Raw genomic sequence first — 14,466 nt, 5'->3', positions numbered from 1 at the left:
AATTTTACAAAAATGTGGTATTTTTTACAGTTGAAAGATGTAGGGGATAAGCAAGCTGGTTCTTACAAATGTTACGCTTTCACAAATATTGATCAGAGCTGTGCTACAATACATCTATCTATAGCTGGTGAGAAAAATGTTATTTGTAAAAAAGTAGTTTGAAATACAGCTTTTCACTATATTTTTTTATTTGAACTACTTTACGGCAATTTGGTCTGTAGCTCGTTCCAATTCGTTAATTAATAATAATAAAGCGACTAGAAACGATTTTTCAATTTTGGTGATCTTAGTTGGCTTTAAAAAGTTCAACATAGCAAACTTTGCAAGTATTTTTTTAAGATGTAAGTCATGTTTGCATATTTATGCGATTGGGTATTATTTGAAAAAACAATTCAGTTGATTTGGATAACTTTATTATAATATGTAGATCTGCCCAAGCCCCCAACTCACGTGTTCGTCACCAAATCTACTGCTACGTCACAACGCCTGGAATTCAATAAACAATCAACGGACGTCATTAAATATAAAGTGGAACGACGAATAAAGCAAGACGATGATTGGTTTGCTTTCGATTGTGACGTCAACAAACCTTGTTATTCTTCAAACTTGCTTCCTTACAACGAATACGTTTACCGAGTATATTCCATCAATAAATATGGAACGAGCAATGCGAGTGAAATAAGTAAACCACGAAAGACATTGGGAAGAGGTAGGTCGTAAGCCAACTTATCAGCTATTTGGCTAACCGAACCTAAACTGGATTAAGGCAAATTATTTGTTACTTTTTAGTTTTGATGTTGAGACACAGTTCAACAGTTTAAAACAAATATAACGACGATGCTAAGTGTGGCAAATGCAACTGATAGTTAATTAATGCTTTTTGTTGTTGTAGCTCCTTCTTTGGCACCATCTGGTGTTAATGCAACGTTGAAAGATGGAAATATATCGGTTGATTGGAATGTAAGTATTTTCTTTTTTATAGAGATGGTTAGCATACAATTTTAAAAACAAATATCGCTCATATTAACTTCATGCTGGTTTGTATAATAAATATATAAAAATACACAAGCTTTCGTCCTATAAAGGTTGACAAAGATGAGCAAACTTCAATATTTTTTAACCATTTCAGACCTACCCAGCCAAATACTATCGATCAGCCAAAGTGTTTTATATTGTCAAGTATCGGTTTTGGGACAATGCAACGGCGGATGACGGAAAAGTTTGTTCCGAGTGGTTTGAACATAACGAGACCAATTCGTCTGCAACATCAACCTTAATTAATGTAAAAAATCAATTATTTTATCAAAACAAATATAATGTTCAAATTGTATCTAAGAAAATGTCTGATAACATATATATATATGCCACATTCTAAGTGCCCTTAAAAGAAGAGCTCTGGTATATCCAACGATGCTTAGTTGCTGGGTTATTTACACACCAACGCATTGTCTTTCTTTCTTGACGCCATGTTTTATTCTGGTTTTTCATGCCTTTTGGATAAATATATTTGTAATGTTATTATATTTATATACAAACTCTAATTTCGTGATAACAATTTAGTATTATCGACCTCTAACTAGATCGCCTTTTAGGGGTGATTATCACTTACCTGCTTCTAGTAGAAACGCGTAATTTCTATTAAAAAATAAGAAGCATAATTAATATTAATCTACCAAACTTTGGTCACTTTTTGGTACTACTAATATCTGATTTGTACTCTGCTCTAAATTTCCAACTAAACATATTTTACAGATCTCGAAAATCAAAAAGCCAGCTTTGTGCGAATTTAAAGTTGCAGTTGGCAACGAGTTTGGACAAAGTTCCTTTAGTGAATTATTTGACATTACAATTGAAGCAACACAAGGTTTGTAGACAGAGATTCTGTACTGTAAATAGTGTCACAACTCAGGGCGTTTTCAGTCGCAAGCTACCTTCTGATTGTAGTTAAATTAATTAAAAAAGGAATAGTTAAAATTTAAGTTCTATGTAATATCTATGCAAACCAAGCCTCTACACAAAATGCATTACAATGACATTTGTATGAAAATTTATTTTATAACTCGCGGGTTTATTTTTTACTACTTGCCTCACCTGCCATACGTTTAATTCCCGGAAGAACTTTTGTCTCAACTAAAGCCTTACCTCCGGGTTTGCAGTTAAATATAGTGAACTACCGAGAAAGCACTGTATTATTGAAATTTAATACAAGAAAACGGAATAAAAACTATCAACATGCTCGCGTTTGCCAAATAGTTTTAAACTATAAAGAATAGAATTTTACCAAAACCATATATTACCATAGACTAATGATTCGCAACCTTTTTTAACACGACTTAATAAAGGCTAAATTTTGCGACCCAAGCATCTTCTGATATACTTAAGCCATGAAGTGAACTATTTATGAAACACTCAAATTCAATGGTTTAATTTGTGACCTGGAACTAAAATTCGGATGAAATAAAAATGATGTGAAAATTGGTAAAACGCACGTTTGGCACACGACATCTGTTTAAGCTAATTGCAAATTATAAATTGGGTTATATTAGAAAATTGACCGTATAATAGAAGGTAATTTGTTAGGGAAACTAAATGTTTGTATGGTAAACCAGTGGTTCTTAAGCTTTCTGTCCTTCGGGAATTGTCCTGTGCTTGAGTCCTCTCAATTAACAAATATCGGTAAGCATTATACAAAGAGAAAATCGGTATTAGCCGATTACACATCAGTGAAACCACACGAAAGTACTAAAGTTGAAACTAATTGCATTTTTTGTTCAAATTGGCAAAACTTCAATTTAAAAAAAAACACGCATTAAAAACATAACAATTGTATACTCTTTAAAATGGCATTTATAAAACTGATTTTGACAAACATATTTTGAGGGCCATTGACTCCAAGCCCAAAAGGTGGCCTTTTTACCAATTTGGTAGGTAAAACTTTCTCGTTTACATACACTTCATAGTATAATTAGAAGTTTAAAAAGCGTATTAGGCATTGTAAAAACATTTAATGCACTCTGTTAAAACGTTTTTGTTTTATTCATAGATGAACACAGAATTCCATGGTTTATATGGCTCATCGTCATTTTACTACTTATCGTTTTAGTGGGGCTAGTGATGTGCTTCGTCCGAAAACATTGTTTAAAAAGTAAGATTATTTTCTATTAATACTGTACATGGCAATGAATAACAAAAGTCTTAATGAACCTATTAGATGTCGATTTTATTGATGATTATTTTTTTTTAATTAACCTGGTTAAAATAAACTGTTTGACAACTTGATTAAACTATATTCCGTACACATCGATGTTTACTCAATTACTAGAATCTAATTACTAGATTATCTAAACCCTGTCTTACAATTACTGTGAAAATATGTTTTTAGTGTCGTAAGTGTTGTCGAGTAAATTTGTTTTATCCAATTCGAATATAGGGCTTAAAATCAGATAACTCCCCCCCCCCCCTATTCTTAAGAATAAGTTATTCGGGGTTTCTTGTGGCCTGTTGTTTTCTTGAACATGCCTGATTAAGTCATTGGTTATTAATCTTGTCGTACAGAAAGAGCATTTTCACGTAAAGATGAAGAACGAGGATCAAAATATGAACTTTGTCAATTGCCTTCCAGTAATGAAACCTCGCAACAGGACACAGAAGGGACAGGTACATCATGTGTACCCGAAGAAGGTCAAATCTCCCCAATAACTCCTTCACCTAACGGAGGCACCGCATTAGAATATACGTCAGGTTTCTTAACCGGAAATGAACTTGACTCTCATACAATTCCCACAACAGTTGATGCGGGTCAAACACCGCCACCGAAACTTTCTCCATTGACAACCAAAGATTCCTCTAGTAATACAACCTCGCAACAGAACACAAAATTGACAGGTACATCATGTGTACCCAAAGAAGATAAACTCCCCCTAAAAACTCCTTCACCTACCGGAGCCACCGCATTAGAATATAAGGCAGGTTTCACAACCGAATATGACCATGATTCTCGTGAAATTCTCACAACAGCTGATGCAGGTCAAATACCATCACCGAAACTTTGTCCATTGTTGACCAAAGATCCCTCCAGTTATAAAACCTCGCGACAGAACACAAAAGGTACATCATGTGTACAGATAATAACCTTTTCACGACCCACCAACCACAACTAAGTCGCCTTGCTGAATTAATTACATTAGCTGGATACATCGATACAGTTGAGCTCGTATACAATAACTTCGTTGAATTTATGTGATACTGGTTGATATCATTTTTTCAGTAGGTCAATGCATTAGACGTTTACAGTTTAGTTATGACTTTAGCTGATTCACATAAAGGTAGAAATCTTAGTTCTAATAAACCGGAATTGAACTTAATTTCATAAAACTTACTTGCCCCTGTTCGTGTTTCTGATACCTTATCGCAGTGTTGTTATGACTTCAGTCAATGACTTGACTTAAGTGCACTTTAAGTCACCGTTTTTAAATGACTTAACTTGACTCCAGTCTTTCTAGCAAATGACTTGACTTGAACTTAAGCATTTTGTCAAATGACTTGGGATAAAATCAAGTGTTTTCATCCAACTTTTTTAATAAAACTGTTTTTTGTTTTTTTACTTTTGCACGTAAAACAGTTTATCCTTTTAGTTAAGGTAAAGCTCATTATCGAACGAGATAAACAATTTTAAAACTTTAATGTTTTATTTTTGTCAATAACTTGACTTGCTTAAATAATGACTTGACTGGAACTTGACTTGTTATTTTTTTTAAATACTTGACTTGGACTTAAGTTATTTCGCAATTGACTTACTGCATCAGAAAAAACTTCTATGGAGATTCCAGTTTCGAAACAATAAATGTCCAAAACTTTTAAATATTAGTTCTAATAAATAACTTAGTTTCATCAAACTTACTTTACATAAACTTTATCCGCTGATAAATGCTTTCTGAATAGTCAGCCAAAACGTTGGACAAACAAATATACAAGAATACCTTAGTATTAGCAAACTTACTTTACCTTCTGAACTATTCTTTCAAGCTACCTTAAACATAATTAGTAGTTTATTTTTTAAAATACCACTTATTTTGGTTGAGCACAGAAAACGAACATTTTGATGAAGACAAATGTCAAACACCCGAAGAAGATACACCGTTGTCAATAATTCATTCACCTACCAAAGCCACCACATTAGAAGACAAGACAAAGTTCTCATCTGAATATGAACATCATAATTCCCGTAAAATTCTCCTAACGGTTGAGATAAATCAAGCATCACCACCAGAGCTTGTTCCATTGTTGACCAAAGTTCCTTCCAGTAATGAAACCTCGCAACAGAACACAAACGGTACGTCATGTGTACAGATAAGCTAAGTTATAATATTCGACATTTAATAACCGTTGTAACATATTCATTATGATTATAAAAACATTACTTGTCAAGTAACTAATACAAATTTTAAACCAACAAATACTCAGTATGCTTCAATACTCAGTATGTTAAGTTTTGTTGTTAATTCAGCTGCAATAGTTTAGTTCAATTAAAATCAAGTTTGTTTCGTAAAAGGTTCTCTTTTTATAAAATCTTTCTCAAACCACGTTAAATAAAATTAGTTGCTTATTTTAAAAACCACTTATTTTGTTGAGCACAGAAGAGAAATCTTTAGATGAAGACGAGAAGGATAAACTCCCCCTAACAAAGTTGCCACCTACCGAAGCCACCCCCTTTCTAGATGGGAAAAACTCCTCAACTAAATATCAACATTATTTCCATAAATCAGCTAAAGTGGGCGAAGCCAGTCCTGCATTTGAACTCAATTCAAGTGCGTTGTCGCCATCGGGCGATTGGCATACACGTTCACCGAGAGAAACATTGGAAGACAGTCAGGATATGAGTAACGCCAAAGTAGCTGATGGTGTTTCTGATGATATGTCATGCGTTTTTGTAAAATCAAAATCAGCCGAAGCCTTGGGAAATCTCGAGCTGACAATACCACTTCTGGTTCTCAACCCTCCCCTTCCTTCATATCAAAATAATGTGGGGGAGACATATTAGTAACTCTACTACCTAGCGAAAAAAATGCCTTTCAACAAAAATCGAATCAACCTTAATAAACTTTAATCGACTTCAATATAATATAACCTATCTAAGCTGTTGCTACCAGGCATAATAATAATAATCAAAGACATTTTCTCTGATAATTGTAATTGTTAACCAACGCTTTGGCAAACCGTGAAAAATCGCCTTCGTCGGGGTAATTGACACCGAAATTTCCATATATTGTAGAACGAGCGTTCATTGTCATTCACCCTGAAGAAAGCGATTTGAAAAGGTTAGCCGAAACTTATAATATTATAATACAACCTGACTGAGATTCTGTTGCTGATAAGGCTGTGTTCGTTATTTCCCGCTGATTTTCTGTGCAAAATACAACAAAGTGTACCATATGCCTATTTACGTTTCTATCTGTAATATATTTATTTGTTTTTCCTCCACAACTACCACTTAAACAAGTTTGTTTTAACACATCGATGAATAAAGTTTGGGACAGAATTTATAGAAAACGAAGGTGCCCATAAACTTAGGAAAGTTTTATTTAATCGCAATTTATCACGGTTTATTGAATTTAGTGCTTTGGGGAAGAGTTTACCCTACCTTGTGGCAAAAAGGACATAAGGAGTAAATGCGACCCTAATATCGCTGTGTTACAAGCTGTTGTGTCTATTTAGAAAGAAAAATTGTATCATACAATAGGTTGCTTAACCAGATATATCTGTAAATTAAAAGGAACGCTTCCTGTTCTTTTATTTGCTTGCCTGTATCACAGCTATTTAGTGTGAAATGAGTTTGCATATTATATGAACACACAATACTTGTTTAAGTTGAGTAAAGGTGGAATAATCTTGTATCAATCAACACTGTTGAAGCACTATTGGGTTAAAGTAAGATTGGCAACAACAGTTTCTCTATAAACAAGCGTAAAGGGTTAAATTACATCAAATAGAGAAATTATCAATCTAAAAAGGATTACTGATTTTAAATTATTTTGATAAACGTACGCTCAAGACCAGAAATACTAGCTTATATAATAAATAGTGTAGCCTACATCGGGACCTCTAAAATTTATAGAAGATCCGTAAACGTGTCAAACTTGAATCAGGATGTAATACTCTATTTCTTGTTTCTATGCAAAATATAGATCTTTTCACGTAGGTAGGAGGGTTTTGCATAGATTCTTGACTTGTCCTTTTTTGCAAAATCTGTTGTTAAATTCAAAGCAGAACTATGAATGGCAAAGCTATGCCTTCTTTAAAATTGTTTGCAGGCCAGATTTAACGACGAAACGGAACGGGTTTGCCCATGCCGGGTACATAACGCTAAATAGCATATATTCACAGACTGTTGTTTTTAAATTATGCCTAGTTCTATTGTCCCGTAAATTTGAAAGCTACGAACTTTTGTATGTCAATAAATATCTTCAAAAAACCTCCATTGAAATTGGTTAAATTATTATCCAGATTGATAACATAGTTTATTTGTAACTTCAGCATTTAACAGTGTTTCCAATGGCAAACAAGTAATCAAATTAGTTTATTTTGATTCGTGAATGAAGATCCGTTCTCGTAGCTCAGGATCAGCAAGATTATCACGTCATCATTCTCATACATTTCTCAATCAAGGTCAGTGTGTGCTTATTGCTTTAAAAAAACAAACTCCTATGTTTTATTTGTTTTAGTATTCACTGCTGAAATAGTATTTCAATGTTAATTGCTTTCATTATAGTTTTTCCACAAAAAACTCCCATATTACTAGAAATTACCCTGGATCAGTTGGCCAGTCATGGTATCCACAAAGCCAAGTCTTACCCCTGCTTTTGTTTGCTAAACACACTGTTGTTGCTGTGTTGACTTTTCACGAACGCTATCGCTCCCGCTTTTCGCTTGTTTGAACAGCATCACGGCGCATCATGTGAGCGTTTTCGCGACCTGTGGCGATAATTAGATTTCATGGGTGGTGTTGATTGGCTATAAAACTAAAATGATGAAAAACAATGACTGATTTGTAAAGGTTTTTTTGTGTGATATTCTTTAAAATTACTGGGTGTGACAGTCGATTGCAAATGTGGTATTTTAGCCTTTTTTTACATTTGTTTGTTGATTTTTGAAATCTGACAAAAATATCTGATAACTTTGGAACTAATATGTATGACAATTATAATAACATATATAGGTATTATTAAAAGTCTGGCGTCTCTATGCCAGCCTTGTATATTTATGTCTGTTTAATTGCTGCAACAATCTTATATTAGCTCAGCACAACTTGACTTTTCTAACGTTTTCAGCAAAAATTGCGCTTGCTGAAATTTTATCAATTCTAAACGTCGCAAGCATTGGTTAGATGGCGCTCGAGAAGGGTTACTTTAAATTAGGGGTGGGCAACGTGCGGCCCTCGGGCCGCATGCGGCTTTTTTTCATTTTTTGTGCGGCCCTCCATCTTCTACCAGCTATTTTTCCCTAAATAGGGCTATGAGTGTGCACCATGTTGGGACTTTTGCTCTATCATTTCCTGTTTGAAGTGCGATGTAACCCATAGGCTACGCCGCTACACTAATGCAGTTGAACTCAAATGGGAAGCATCTATTACAAAACAATCTTCATTTATAAAGTTTTACTTGTTCGCATTGTTATGATAAAGAATTGTTTTGCAACAATTACACTTGTCTGGTACTTTCAAGGTGTAACAGACTTTTGCCACGCATATTGACTGAGATGTTATGTTTAACAGCTGGTTTTGAATTAAGGCTGTTAATTAAATTGTACTGAGCCAATCCGTGCGAGAACGGCTTTTTTAGAATTGAAGGTAAAGTTATTTCCACTGACTGCCGTAGTTGATGCCTAGACTGCCGTAGTTTATTGTTTTTTCTAGTAAAATATGAAACTGTAAATTAGTGTTTATTTGATGTGCGGCCCTCCGTTAAGCATTACATTTCCTAACTGGCCCTTGTGTTAAAAAGGTTGCCCATCCCTGCTTTAAATGAATTGGATGGTTAAGTTGGTTTTGTCGATTTACGCCGTACCTAATTAGCATAGCAAACAGAGCAGTATACCTAGAATAAATCCACTACCAACATTAATTACTTTATCCAAACGTTTACAGGCAAGACTCATAAAAAAAACAATAATGAAAAATAAAACGACAATAACTAATCTTAAACTGAGCTTTTCTTGTGGTTTAGGCAAATACTACCATGTGACTACCGTACTTACCAATTCTAAATTCACCACAACAACGTTAGATGTCGCTCGAGAGTGGTTACTGAAAGAAAGCGGTCAAATGACTTGCGCTGGTGAGAAATGGTTTTGTCGATCTAGACCAGCCTTTCTTAACGTGGGATTTGCCCCTGGCTGTTAATTTTCAAGCTTTAGTTTATATAAAGGCCTAATTGTCTATTTAAGAAGTCACCAAACGTTTTTTTTTGAGGGGCTGATAACTGTTACGACTTGTGATCGCGACCGGATTTCTGTAAGGTATATATTGGTTACGGGCCGGAGTTATTTTATATAAATTAGCTTAACTTGCATATTATTTAAAGAAGAAAACATAAAAAAAATATTACACAAAAATATAAAAAAGATTTATAAATTTTCATTTAGGTAAATGTTTTATCAAAATTTAGCTTTAACCTGCATTCGACACAGTTTTCCGTTATATAATTGTACTTTTAATTTAAACTGCCGGGCCGTAGTTTTAGGGATCTCTTACATATAAACAGAAAGCTCGAGCATTTTATCACTGGTTTAGATAAGATACATATTTCTGACTGTCCAATGTTTGCACATTTGCATTCACGAGCGATATCGCGCGCGCTTCTCGTTTATTTGAATAACGCCACGTCATGCGAGTGTTTTACATTTCACGACTGATTTCATTGTGTATCGCTGTCAGTATGTGTCACAAATTAGTATTTAACGAGTGTGTATGTAATAAATATTCTTTCCTTAAGTTTTCTTGTTATTTTATTTATGACTAGCCTTCGTGTTACGCCATAATGCCCCAAAAGTGGCGTGATGTTTACCGGTTAAAACTGATCAGGGTTGCCAGATTGGCCTTCTTAAGGCCAAATTCCTCGAATTAAGGCCAAATTCCTCGAAAGTTTTTTTTAGAGTCTGTTGGCCTTATAATTATTATAGACATCAGTTTAGAATTATAGTGTCAACTTTCAAAACTTGGTATACAAAAATGTAACGTGTTCATTTTTCAATCTATCAGTAGTCTAATAACAACCACATACGCTTACAAAATTTCAGTTGTTTAGCAAATACTTTTTAAATTACCTTTATTGTGATGTTATATGTAAATTTGTAAATAACATTAATGATTATAAACTTGTTACAAAATAATCTTTTGTTGGCGTTGCAGTGTCAGTCATCTTCTTGGACACACCGACAGTGCGAGAAAACCTTTTTGGTTTTTCACAAAACAAACTCTTTTGTAAAGTATATTAATTAGTGTGGTAATATTCAATTAGTCTTAAATACATACATACATTAATTTAGCTTGATTCATTGATATCATATTATATTAATTGCTTTCATATTTGTGGTATTTATAAAAAGTGTTCAGCTCTGTTTGACACAAGGACTCTTTCCTGTTGGACCATTCCTTTCAGACCTTGATAAGATAATTGCCTCCAAACATATTTTCCCACCGAATTCTCCCCCGCCAAATGTAATTTCGGTAAATTCCTAGTTAAATGCAAGTTGGAATTCAACTAAGATAACAAACATCATAATAAATATTATAACTATGTAGAGATCTATTTCTATTGTTTTAACCTAACCCATTTAAAATATAGGCTACATTTAAAAAGCACAATTATTATTGTGTTTATTCTAGTTGACCTCAAGCTTGCACGAAAACTAGAAATTTACTGTAATTTCAATTTGTAGCTGGTGTCAGTTTACTTTACTTATTATTATTTATTTCTTTGTAAATTTGTACTTTCATCACTTTATGTTTAATAGAAACGGGTAAATATTCATTTGGCCTTTTTTTCGTTATATTTTGGCCTTAAGACCTTTTCAAAGTCTGGCAACCCTGAAACTGATCATTCCACATTAAACGTGGCAGTAAAAACACGTGTGTTTTAATAGAAAATTAAAATCCAAGCGGAGAGCTTACTGAAAGTTAACACTTCTGGGTGTTTAGACTAAAAACGTCGAAGTACTTCTTAACATAACCTTATTTGTGTTCGTGGCAGTATGTAAACAACATTTTGCTGTACTAACAATAAAATTAAACAATAGCTTTATACGAGTAGACCCATGGGAACACACAAAACTTGTTTATAAGATGGGTAAAAGTTAAATGATATTGCTTTAAGCAACACTGTTGAAGCACGTTTGGCCTAATCTATGCTTTTTGTACAATTTTTTGGAACTTTTGTATCTTAATACATATTTTCTGAAAACCTCTGTATAAAGTGGTTAATTCATTATTCAGATAAGTAACATATATTTTTAATTTTTGTTAGTAATTTCAGAGTTCAGCAGTGTTTATTAACCAATTTACCTCATGGACCTAATTTATCTAAAACCGTGATGACGCACCTGTCTAGCAAAGTGAGACGTGCATAGTTGATTTAAGCGATAAAACGTTTCAACGATCCAGAATGTTAATCACATAAGAAAATGAAGCGAGGCAATGATCTGAAGCTTGTCATAAAACGCTGTTTTTTCTTCAGCAGAATTTCCACTTTAAAATTTTAATTCTGCATTTTGGAATACTTAGTTGAAAATGTAGGTTTATAATTAAAAGCTATGTAGATTTATTTAATAGAAAAAAATATTGTGTCCATGTACTTTTGTTTTGTTGTTTGGTATTTTTGTAAGGCTTGAAACGTTAAAATGGACGGGACATTGTATTGTACCTTTATGTATACGTTGTTGTGTCCAAATTGCAAGTAATCCTACCCAATCGTACGAATTATAATTTGGTTTGAGAAATGGTTACACACACATGTACTACTGCAATGCAGCACAACATGTACTACTGCAAATACTTTAAAGCTGTAATGGACCAAGTCTAACATTGTCACGATACATTAACTTAAATAGACACTATAGGCCTACGTATGGTGTTAATATTTAAATTTTAAACATCCCTGTGGCCTGTATAGATTGAGAAGCTATGTTGCAACACCTAGTCAATTGCCACACCACTGTACTGAAACTACAATACAGCACAAGGGCAAATTTAGTTTGCCATTTCCTTTATGCAAATCTTGGTCGGAAAATAGCAACAGCACCAAGCCGAACATCGAATACGAAGTTCTTCTGTAGGGCAGTGAGGTTGCGGATTTTATTTACCTGGAGGCCGCACGCCAGTAAGAGTTTACGAGAAATTTTTTGCACTTTTGTCGTTTACAAACATATTGCATAACTCAAAAGAGTAGCAGTTTATATTGCATGTAAAGCACCGTCTAAATGTCTTCAGCGAAGCCGAATAAATAACATAAGGCAGGGATGTGATTTTAGTTTTATTAAACCTTAAAATTATTAGTCCTTTCAGCATAGAAAAATTAGGCGTTTAAGATGTTATTCAAAGTCATTTTTGCCTTGGCCTTTTTTGCTCTGTGTATTGGCACAGACGCAAAATACACAAACGTATCGCCAAAGTGCGATTGGAAAAATAGCAGTGTCTCTAAATGTCAAAGTGGAGCAGTGTGGTGCAATGACGGACTTCAGTGTGTTCGAGAAGTGACAGTATGTAATGAGGCAGCAGGGTGCTTAGACGGTAGCGACGAATGGTATTGCAGAGCTTGCCAGCAACAAGTGGCTGACGGCAGGATCCAGTGCGTCGGACGAAAGGAGCCTTGCGATGATAGAAGTGTCTGGGTAGGCGGTAAATGGGTTAAGGTCACGCATTGTACAAACGAAATAGACAAAATCAAGTTTGAAGCGATCCACAAGAAAACGACTTGCCGCCAACTTATGGGGCCGTGTGAAGGGCGGAGAGACAGGGTTTGTGGAAGTGGACAGTGGCTTTGTGAGGAGGGAACGCAAACCAGTTTGTCGCGATGCAGTAACGGTAACTTCATTTCATCCCACAAATACTGTGATAATGCCCAACGACTACAATGCGATGATGACGAAACTAAAACTGGCCTGGGATTAAAATGTATGGGGACAAGCCGAAAAGGGATTTGCGTTTTGCCGCAGATAAACATCTACGACGATGAACCTCAATGCGCGGATAAATCAGATGTTTGCTTCGTTGATGGGCAATTTAAATGCTTCTTGTGTTTGGACAAACGACTGGTTATTTCACAAGACCAGGTTTGCAACGGGGTTCCAGACTGCTTCGATCTTTCCGATGAATGTTTGTGCGACAACCGAACAGTTTGCCAGTCAATCTTGGGCGACGCTCGACACACTTGCCCTCCCAACCAAATGCTTTGCCGCAATGCAACGGACTGCGTGGACATAGACAAAACACTGTGCAACCAAGAAGTAAGTTGTGTGGGAAAACTTAACACGAAATACTGCAGACTAGCTCAGGGTGACTCTAAAGGTTATCAGATATTATGTTCCCCTGACAGCTACTTCGATTCAGTTCCAATAATCGCCACAAAATGCGATGGAAGACCTGAGTGTGTGGAAATGAAAGATGAATGCGAAGGTTGTAAGGCACGACCCAAGTTCTGCCAGGTGGCTTGTATGCAAGGTATGGCTAGCAATGAAATAGCGTGCCAAGGAGCAAATGGGACATTGTGCGACGAACGCGGATTGTGCCCCAAGCGTCACGATTGCGCAAGTGGAACGCTCACCAGCATCGATGTCAACAACCTCTGTGATGGAATAATAGACTGCGACGACGGATCCGACGAGGATACGACGCAATGCAACGAAACGAGGTTTTACTGTCGCAATGGAAAGCCCCTGTCGGTCGACATCAAATTGGTTGAAGATGGAATTCCTCAATGTTCAGACGGAAGTGACGAATGCCCACCCAAAAGTAAGCGAAGTTTCACTTTCTCAGATCAAAAGGAAATGATAGGTAACCCCGTTTACAAAGCCTTCTTCTGGTTAATGGGTTTATTATCTGCTATTGGTAATTTTGTTGTTTTTGTCATAACCCTAAAAGACGTTTTAATTAAAAAAAATGACGATAAATTTGCAAAAAGTAACTACATATTTTTACTAAGTTTATCATGTGCTGACTTTTTAATGGGTATTTATCTAATTGCAATAAGTATAAAAGGTTTACAGTTTTCGGGGAATTATTGCTCATTTGACGCACTGTGGCGCACAAGTAGCACCTGCAAAATTCTTGGGGTAATGTGTGTTGTAGCTACCATGGCATCTTCGGGTACTATGGCTGTCATGACGGCGTTTAGACTTGCAACAGTGTATAAACCATATATAGCCAGAATAATGAAGTTAAAATGGATTTACTTTTCATGTGCATGTATATGGTTG

The 14,466-nt window shown here is 35.2% G+C and overlaps 3 long non-coding RNA genes across 3 annotated transcripts in view; all 3 read left to right on the top strand.

Moving 5' to 3' along the window:
- LOC146165514 (uncharacterized) overlaps window positions 1-14,466 on the top strand; it is a 91,455-nt gene that overhangs the window by 38,059 nt on the left and 38,930 nt on the right. The window lies entirely within an intron of this gene.
- LOC146165517 (uncharacterized) lies at window positions 28-960 on the top strand. The gene is made up of 3 exons (XR_014494611.1): window positions 28-127; window positions 428-709; window positions 893-960. It is a non-coding gene; the product is annotated as an uncharacterized LOC146165517 (long non-coding RNA).
- Window positions 1,136-3,145, top strand: LOC146165516 (uncharacterized). The gene is made up of 3 exons (XR_014494493.1): window positions 1,136-1,282; window positions 1,753-1,864; window positions 3,044-3,145. It is a non-coding gene; the product is annotated as an uncharacterized LOC146165516 (long non-coding RNA).

This window comes from Ascidiella aspersa, chromosome 2 (genome assembly GCF_963924565.1).
Source record: "Ascidiella aspersa chromosome 2, kaAscAspe10.2, whole genome shotgun sequence".
NCBI classification, from domain to species: Eukaryota; Metazoa; Chordata; class Ascidiacea; order Phlebobranchia; family Ascidiidae; genus Ascidiella; species Ascidiella aspersa.
The sequence above is the reverse complement of the archived record's forward strand: the minus strand, read 5'-3'. Positions and strand labels throughout refer to the sequence as shown.